At 33.7% G+C, this 9,898-nt stretch overlaps 1 pseudogene; it reads left to right on the top strand.

The window, feature by feature from the left end:
- Positions 1-7,963: 7,963 nt before the first annotated feature.
- On the top strand, positions 7,964-9,763 carry LOC136971596 (general transcription factor II-I repeat domain-containing protein 2B pseudogene; annotated as a pseudogene).
- The last annotated feature ends 135 nt before the right edge of the window (positions 9,764-9,898 follow it).

A 9,898-nucleotide genomic window follows, 5' to 3' on the forward strand; every position in this document is an offset into this window, starting at 1 on the left:
CTATAAACCGTATGAATAATGGTTACGTCGTGTTAATAAATTGGCAAAAGGTTAATTATTCTTCGGAATAAACACACAGAAAAGAGAGATCAGAGAAGCTAGATTGAACAGGACAAAACTAGAATAGACTTAATTCCATACTTGTAAATTATGATTATGATAGTGTATATAGTAATAAACTAGATATGCCAGTGTATAGGGTAGTAAACTTATATGCCAGTTACAGGATGGTAAACTATACATGCCAGTATATATAGTGGTAAACTAGATATGCCAGTGTATAGGGTAGTAAACTTATATGCCAGTTACAGGATGGCAAACTATACATGCCAGTATATATGGTGGTAAACTAGATATGCCAGTGTATGGGGTAGTAAACTTACATGCCAGTTACAGAATTATACATGCCAGTATATATGGTGGTAAACTAGATATGCCAGTGTATGGGGTAGTAAACTTACATGCCAGTTACAGGATGGTAAATTATACATGCCAGTATATATAGTGGTAAACTAGATATGCCAGTGTATAGGGTAGTAAACTTATATGCCAGTTACAGGATGGTAAACTATACATGCCAGTATATATAGTGGTAAACTAGATATGCCAGTGTATGGGGTAGTAAACTTACATGCCAGTTACAGGATGGTAAATTATACATGCCAGTATATATAGTGGTAAACTAGATATGCCAGTGTATGGGGTAGTAAACTTACATGCCAGTTACAGGATGGTAAATTATACATGCCAGTATATATAGTGGTAAACTAGATATGCCAGTGTATGGGGTAGTAAACTTACATGCCAGTTACAGAATTATACATGCCAGTATATATGGTGGTAAACTAGATATGCCAGTGTATGGGGTAGTAAACTTACATGCCAGTTACAGAATTATACATGCCAGTATATATGGTGGTAAACTAGATATGCCAGTGTATGGGGTAGTAAACTTACATGCCAGTTACAGGATGGTAAATTATACATGCCAGTATATATAGTGGTAAACTAGATATGCCAGTGTATAGGGTAGTAAACTTATATGCCAGTTACAGGATGGTAAACTATACATGCCAGTACATATAGTGGTAAACTAGATATGCCAGTGTATGGGGTAGTAAACTTACATGCCAGTTACAGGATGGTAAATTATACATGCCAGTATATATAGTGGTAAACTAGATATGCCAGTGTATGGGGTAGTAAACTTACATGCCAGTTACAGGATGGTATTATACATGCCAGTATATATAGTGGTAAACTAGATATGCCAGTGTATGGGGTAGTAAACTTACATGCCAGTTACAGGATGGTAAATTATACATGCCAGTATATATGGTGGTAAACTAGATATGCCAGTGTATGGGGTAGTAAACTTACATGCCAGTTACAGGATGGTAAATTATACATGCCAGTATATATAGTGGTAAACTAGATATGCCAGTGTATGGGGTAGTAAACTTACATGCCAGTTACAGAATTATACATGCCAGTATATATGGTGGTAAACTAGATATGCCAGTGTATGGGGTAGTAAACTTACATGCCAGTTACAGGATGGTAAACTATACATGCCAGTATATATAGTGGTAAACTAGATATGCCAGTGTATAGGGTAGTAAACTTATATGCCAGTTACAGGATGGTAAACTATACATGCCAGTACATATAGTGGTAAACTAGATATGCCAGTGTATGGGGTAGTAAACTTATATGCCAGTTACAGGATGGTAAACTATACATGCCAGTATATATAGTGGTAAACTAGATATGCCAGTGTATAGGGTAGTAAACTTATATGCCAGTTACAGGATGGTAAACTATACATGCCAGTACATATAGTGGTAAACTAGATATGCCAGTGTATGGGGTAGTAAACTTATATGCCAGTTACAGGATGGTAAACTATACATGCCAGTATATATAGTGGTAAACTAGATATGCCAGTGTATGGGGTAGTAAACTTATATGCCAGTTACAGGATGGTAAACTATACATGCCAGTACATATAGTGGTAAACTAGATATGCCAGTGTATAGGGTAGTAAACTTATATGCCAGTTACAGGATGGCAAACTATACATGCCAGTATATATGGTGGTAAACTAGATATGCCAGTGTATGGGGTAGTAAACTTATATGCCAGTTACAGGATGGTAAACTATACATGCCAGTACATATAGTGGTAAACTAGATATGCCAGTGTATAGGGTAGTAAACTTATATGCCAGTTACAGGATGGCAAACTATACATGCCAGTATATATGGTGGTAAACTAGATATGCCAGTGTATGGGGTAGTAAACTTATATGCCAGTTACAGGATGGTAAACTATACATGCCAGTACATATAGTGGTAAACTAGATATGCCAGTGTATAGGGTAGTAAACTTATATGCCAGTTACAGGATGGCAAACTATACATGCCAGTATATATGGTGGTAAACTAGATATGCCAGTGTATGGGGTAGTAAACTTATATGCCAGTTACAGGATGGTAAACTATACATGCCAGTACATATAGTGGTAAACTAGATATGCCAGTGTATAGGGTAGTAAACTTATATGCCAGTTACAGGATGGCAAACTATACATGCCAGTATATATGGTGGTAAACTAGATATGCCAGTGTATGGGGTAGTAAACTTATATGCCAGTTACAGGATGGTAAACTATACATGCCAGTACATATAGTGGTAAACTAGATATGCCAGTGTATAGGGTAGTAAACTTATATGCCAGTTACAGGATGGCAAACTATACATGCCAGTATATATAGTGGTAAACTAGATATGCCAGTGTATGGGGTAGTAAACTTATATGCCAGTTACAGGATGGTAAACTATACATGCCAGTACATATAGTGGTAAACTAGATATGCCAGTGTATAGGGTAGTAAACTTATATGCCAGTTACAGGATGGCAAACTATACATGCCAGTATATATGGTGGTAAACTAGATATGCCAGTGTATGGGGTAGTAAACTTATATGCCAGTTACAGGATGGTAAACTATACATGCCAGTACATATAGTGGTAAACTAGATATGCCAGTGTATAGGGTAGTAAACTTATATGCCAGTTACAGGATGGCAAACTATACATGCCAGTATATATGGTGGTAAACTAGATATGCCAGTGTATGGGGTAGTAAACTTATATGCCAGTTACAGGATGGTAAACTATACATGCCAGTACATATAGTGGTAAACTAGATATGCCAGTGTATAGGGTAGTAAACTTATATGCCAGTTACAGGATGGCAAACTATACATGCCAGTATATATGGTGGTAAACTAGATATGCCAGTGTATGGGGTAGTAAACTTATATGCCAGTTACAGGATGGTAAACTATACATGCCAGTACATATAGTGGTAAACTAGATATGCCAGTGTATAGGGTAGTAAACTTATATGCCAGTTACAGGATGGCAAACTATACATGCCAGTATATATGGTGGTAAACTAGATATGCCAGTGTATGGGGTAGTAAACTTATATGCCAGTTACAGGATGGTAAACTATACATGCCAGTACATATAGTGGTAAACTAGATATGCCAGTGTATAGGGTAGTAAACTTATATGCCAGTTACAGGATGGCAAACTATACATGCCAGTATATATGGTGGTAAACTAGATATGCCAGTGTATGGGGTAGTAAACTTATATGCCAGTTACAGGATGGTAAACTATACATGCCAGTACATATAGTGGTAAACTAGATATGCCAGTGTATAGGGTAGTAAACTTATATGCCAGTTACAGGATGGCAAACTATACATGCCAGTATATATGGTGGTAAACTAGATATGCCAGTGTATGGGGTAGTAAACTTATATGCCAGTTACAGGATGGTAAACTATACATGCCAGTACATATAGTGGTAAACTAGATATGCCAGTGTATAGGGTAGTAAACTTATATGCCAGTTACAGGATGGCAAACTATACATGCCAGTATATATGGTGGTAAACTAGATATGCCAGTGTATGGGGTAGTAAACTTATATGCCAGTTACAGGATGGTAAACTATACATGCCAGTACATATAGTGGTAAACTAGATATGCCAGTGTATAGGGTAGTAAACTTATATGCCAGTTACAGGATGGCAAACTATACATGCCAGTATATATGGTGGTAAACTAGATATGCCAGTGTATGGGGTAGTAAACTTATATGCCAGTTACAGGATGGTAAACTATACATGCCAGTATATAGGGTAGTAAACTAGATATGAGAATGTATAGCGTAGTAAACTCGAAAATATTAAAATATTTAAATAAATAATTAATATTATTATTATCTCTCCTATTTCGAACAAGAATAATGTAGAGATTTTTAAAATTGTCAATTGTATATCATATAGATAAAAACTATAATATAAAATTTTACAGCCGAAACCAATATTAATCTTGAAGTAAACTTATGGTAATCATTATTATTATTGTCATGTCATTGCTCTTCTCAATTTTGTGCTATTCTAAACGCATCAAATAGATAGTTATAAAATGAAAAAAGTGCAAAATATACATCGCGTTGCTATAGTTACGGGAGGATGTATCGAATCGATCTCTTTTCCCAAGTCAAATGATGGAAATTCTATCTTAAAGGCGATATTTTTCTATTCAAATATCGAGTGAATCCTTCATAAATTCCGATATAAAACATTTTAACTGTTTGAAAATTCAAATTAGATTTTTTTTTTACTTTTATTTAATTTAGATTAATTCTGAAAAATCTTCGAAATTTTACGAAAGATTTTCGTAAAATTTAAGGAACACGCGAAGGACTTAATTCACATTGTGAATATTTAGAAATTATTCCATCAATTTTGAATGTGAAAAATCATTTTTATAATAAATTTGTTGATTTTTATGAAAAGAATATTTGAATATTTGAATATTTATATATGGCTATTAGGCTACAGGTTTCAAATTGAAGACCTATACATTTTCATGGAGTCTGTCTGTTTGTCTGTCTCTCATTCGTTAATCTCGAGAATAGAGTTAGATAAATGAAAATTGAGACCAGATATTGAAAGCTTAGGGGGCGGTTTTTGAATTAGCTATACTCGAACTTCTGGTTTGTACCAGAAAGTATGGGCCATTGGTCAAAAAATAACTCAAGAGCTTTACATTTTTGGACTCAGGACACCTTGAAACGTTGACAAATGCAAAAAAAAATTTGGGGATTTTTTCTGTGTATGGATGTTAATGTGTGGGGGACACGCTTTAGTTCCTATCTTTCAAGCTTAATAACTCCTGTGCTTCTTGTCGAAAATTTCTGAACTTTCGCACGGAGGTTCGTGTATTAGGGGCATTGATGATATTAAATTTTGGTGAGTAAAGATCGAGGTAGTGAGGAGATAAAGGGGGTCGTTTGTATCTCTGGTAGGATCGGACTTCAACCTGTCCCTATCTTCAAACTTAAGCTTATTGCCATTTTATAATACTTAAAAATGTGAAAAGTTCTTTGATAAAATAGGATAAGTTGAGCAACTCGTTGCTGAAATGTATTTAAATTAAAAGATTATTAAAAATTGCAACCTGGCATTGTGACGAAGTCACAGTAAATACGTTTTTATATAGTACAATTCACTTTATACGAGAGAAATTTTATATTTATACCTTTTTCTAATGCTAACAGATACACATAAATATCTTTTCTTTTGTATTTTATACATAAATTGTCGATAAAACTAACACGAGAACGTTATTTGAAACTTTTAAGGGCTAAAAATTCTATATATATAATTTCGAACAGGTCCCTTAAGTTTATGCTGAATGGCTTAGACAGTGCATAGATCACCAGGGATGGGCAACCTGCGGCCCCCGGGCCGCATGCGGCCCGCGTTAGTATATTGTGCGGCCCGCGTCGCACAAAATATTACAAAACAATATAACGGTCTATAAAATAAAAATTTAAAATACTAACATCTACTCGTCTGTAATCGTACTAAATACCAAGAACCCGCTTCGTATATATATTCGACACAGCTAGAGACGGCCCTTGGGTTGATTCATTTTTGCGTTTTTAAGGGGTGCTACAATTGTTTACAAATGCACGTGTACTTTTGTTGACTATCCATACGCGCTTGACCCTTTTTCAAGACTAAATGAAGCTCGAGGGAGTAATATGCATTCGTAAACAATTCTATTGCCCCTTAAAGACGCAAAAATAAACCAATCCGAGGGCCAACTCTAATTGCAAGGTATCTGGTAATTTAACCCGACTTCACACGATACTTCATATTGAGCTGTAAAGTTTTACCAACGCTTTGTATCGTTGCATTTAATTTTTTGGTATTTTCTACATTTTTACTATTAATCTACTGTGGTTTGTCCGAATTATAGAAAAAGGTATGTTAAATATTTGAAATTTTACGAAAATAGAATTTTTAATGTGGAATTTCGAATTTTAAATATCCAAGTTAGAATTTCTGTTTAATAATAAATGTTACTATTAATTTCCAAAATTGAAATTAAAAATGTTTGAACTATAGAATTATTAATATTTTAAGAACAATTTAGACTTAGAACTGGACAGTAATAAAATACAAAACCCACATATGAAAACGTTTCAACTTTGCATTATTTTCAATGCTAAAACTGTCCTTGAGGTTCGCACGTGGTTTTGTACAATAAAAGCTCGATATAACAAACGGTTGCTGATGTCGGTCTGGCCAAAAGTAAAAGAAAATTATTAAAAAAAAAAAAAAAACTCATTCCTTGTAACGGACTCCTGCTACTTCGGATTATTTTTTAGTCCTCGCAGACCATGGTTCTTACGGACTTTTTAGTCGCCGTTTCATTTAGTCAAGTCATTGTTTTACAGTCACTTCTCGAGTTACGATCACCTCGTCCGAAGTTGCGGAACCGAATCCCGTCGTAAGTCGAGAAGTGACTAGTTATTTCCCCATAGTCGTAGTTTTATTCATTTTATTTGACAAAAGTAAACGCAAAATTAATATAAAGTTTATTTTAATTATTTTTTCGGTGTAGATTTTCACCTTACATGCAGTTTTGGTTTTGTTTTCTGATCGACTTGTTTTTGGACTGCAACTTGAAAAATTTGCAAATCTATAAATTCCCACTGTCGTCCGTCTGTCTTTCCTTAAACTAGGGGCAGGAGGCCCCAATTAACTATTTACGAACTTCCGGTTCAAAACCGAAGTCACGTTATTTCAATTCAAAAATTTCCCCCGAAAGGAGTTAGATAAATGACTGGCACTACTAATTTGAGGCGGAGAACATATACCTTAAAAATTAGATTAATTAAAAATGTGATTAAAAATTGCAGCCCAGCATTGTTTAGTTTTGGTTTCATTTCGCCATGAGTGATGCGTCGTGGATTTCAATTGTTTGTAAAGCGAAGATATGGATCATAAAAGAAGACGATAAGCTTTAGATTTAATACAAAAAATAGATATATTTCGTTAGATTTAAGATGGAAAATATCAAGATGAAGTTGGTAAAGAAATGTCTGGGAATAAATAGACAACTTCAGACATTTCGATAGAGAGAGAAAAATAACAGACTTTTCTTAAATATGACAGTTCTACTAAAACTAAAAAGTCTTTTACTTTGTCTGATATAATTTAGGCTGCGTAATAGGGTAACATTTTAAATTAAGAAAAGTACAGCAGTAGTAGCCGTTTTTACTCTTCGTTTTTTGCTTTAATCTAACAATATTTTTTTTTATGTAGACAATTTTGATACAGGTGGTAATTAGTCTAAAGTTGAAAATCAATTTAATCAAGATCCCGTTCTAACGTGATTCTACTATATAATAATATACTGTTCGATATAACGGACGAGTCCGTAGTAATGAGTTATCGCGATAAAATGGACTTTCATTGTGATGAACCAATATCTTCAATTCCATAGTAGTTTGTTACATCGAGCTTTTACTATATTTATTAGTGCAGTATTTTATTCATTTTATTTATCCTCAATTTATAGATGTCAACAAGAAAGAAAAGAAAAATTGAAGATGAAAATCGAATTTATAATGAGTCGTGGAAATATGATTACTTTTTCATTCATTATGAAAAAAATCTTGTTTGTTTAATTTGTTCGGAAAGTATTGCAGTTTTTAAGGAATATAACGTTAAAAGGCATTACACCACTAAACATTCCAATAAATACGACCAGTTTACTGGAGACTTAAGAAAACAGAAAGTGGAAAAACTGATGAAAGCCGTAACCTCCCAGCAAGCATTCTTAATGAAAACAAATAATGAATCTGAATCCGTTACAAAAGCCAGTTATGAAATTTGTAATCTATTGGCAAAAACTCTTCATTGTTATTCTGATGGAATGTTTATAAAGCAATGTATTGAAAAAGCAGTTGAAATTATATGTCCTGATCAGAAGAAGATTTTTTCTAATATTAGTTTATCTCGACGAACAGTTGCGAGAAGAATCGATGAAATGGCAGATAATGTTGACGAATCATTAAAAAAACGAGTAAAAGCCTTTGAATATTTTTCCATTTGTTTGGATGAATCCACCGACATAACAGATACGGTTCAACTTGCAATTTTCATTCGAGGCGTTGATTCAGAATTAAACATTACTGAAGAATTTTTAGATTTAGTTGGGCTAAAAGGAAATACTACAGGAGAAATTATGTACGGGGCTTTAGAAAAAACCTTAGATAAAAATGAACTCTCACTATTAAAACTGAGTGGAATTACAACTGATGGCGCCCAGTCTTTCAGAGGAGAGCGACGCGGTTTAATTGGTATTCTCTCGAATAAATTAGCACAAAACGAAAATCTAAATGATTTATTTATTTGCCATTGTGTTTTGCACGTGGAGAATTTATGCGCTAAGAAAATTAATATGGAACATGTTATGGATATAGTAGTATCCACAGTGAACTTTCTGAGAGGTCGTGCATTGAACCATCGTCAATTTAAAGAATTTTTGTCTGATATTGATGCTGAAAATAATGACGTTGTTTATTTTACTGACGTCAGATGGTTAAGCAAATCTTCAGTTTTACAAAGATTTTACAATCTCTTACCAGAAATAAAATTATTTATGGAAATGAAAGGAAAACCTGTTAAAGAACTTTCAGACTGCGAATGGCTGACAGAACTTGCGTTTTTTGTCGATATTACAATGCATTTGTCAGAATTAAATATAAAAATGCAAGGAAAAAATCTTATCATATCTGAATTTATAACCTTTATAAAAGCATTTATATCCAAGCTCAAATTATGGAGCACGCAATTGCGTAACAAAAATTGTCACTTTTTCCCCACTTTATTAGAACGCACCGAACCTAAAAATTATTTTAAATATGCAGAGAAAGTCGAAGAACTAGAACAAGAATTTAAAAATAGATTCGAAAAATTTCTTAGCCGAGAAAACGAAATACGAATAATTACGGCACCTTTTTCAGTAAACATAGAAAACGTACCAAATGAACTTCAATTGGAGTTAATAGACTTGAAAAGTAATTTAGATTTGAAAGATACTTTTAAAGAAAAAAATTTGGTAGATTTTTATAAAACTTTTATCAAAGAAAATCAATTTCCTAACTTAAGAAAGTATGCGGCAAAAATTCTGTCCTTATTTTGTACAACTTACGTATGCGAACAGTTTTTTTCTGCAATGAATTTAGTGAAAAGTAAAACAAGAAATCGGCTAACAGACTCTCATCTAAAAAATAATTTAAAATTAGCAATGACAAATATTCAGCCAAATATATCTGATATATTACATTCGCATCAATTCCAGCAGTCACATTAAGTACAGTATACCTATGTTAATTTATGAATAAATATTTGTGATTTACCCGTATTTTTTATTTTTTTCTTATGTGCGGCCCGCGTTAATTCAGAAGTTTCAAATGTGGCCCTTACATAGAAAAAGGTTGCCCATCCC

Source organism: Centruroides vittatus, unplaced genomic scaffold, assembly GCF_030686945.1.
Source record: "Centruroides vittatus isolate TY-2023 unplaced genomic scaffold, ASM3068694v2 contig_2618, whole genome shotgun sequence".
Classification (NCBI taxonomy): Eukaryota; Metazoa; Arthropoda; class Arachnida; order Scorpiones; family Buthidae; genus Centruroides; species Centruroides vittatus.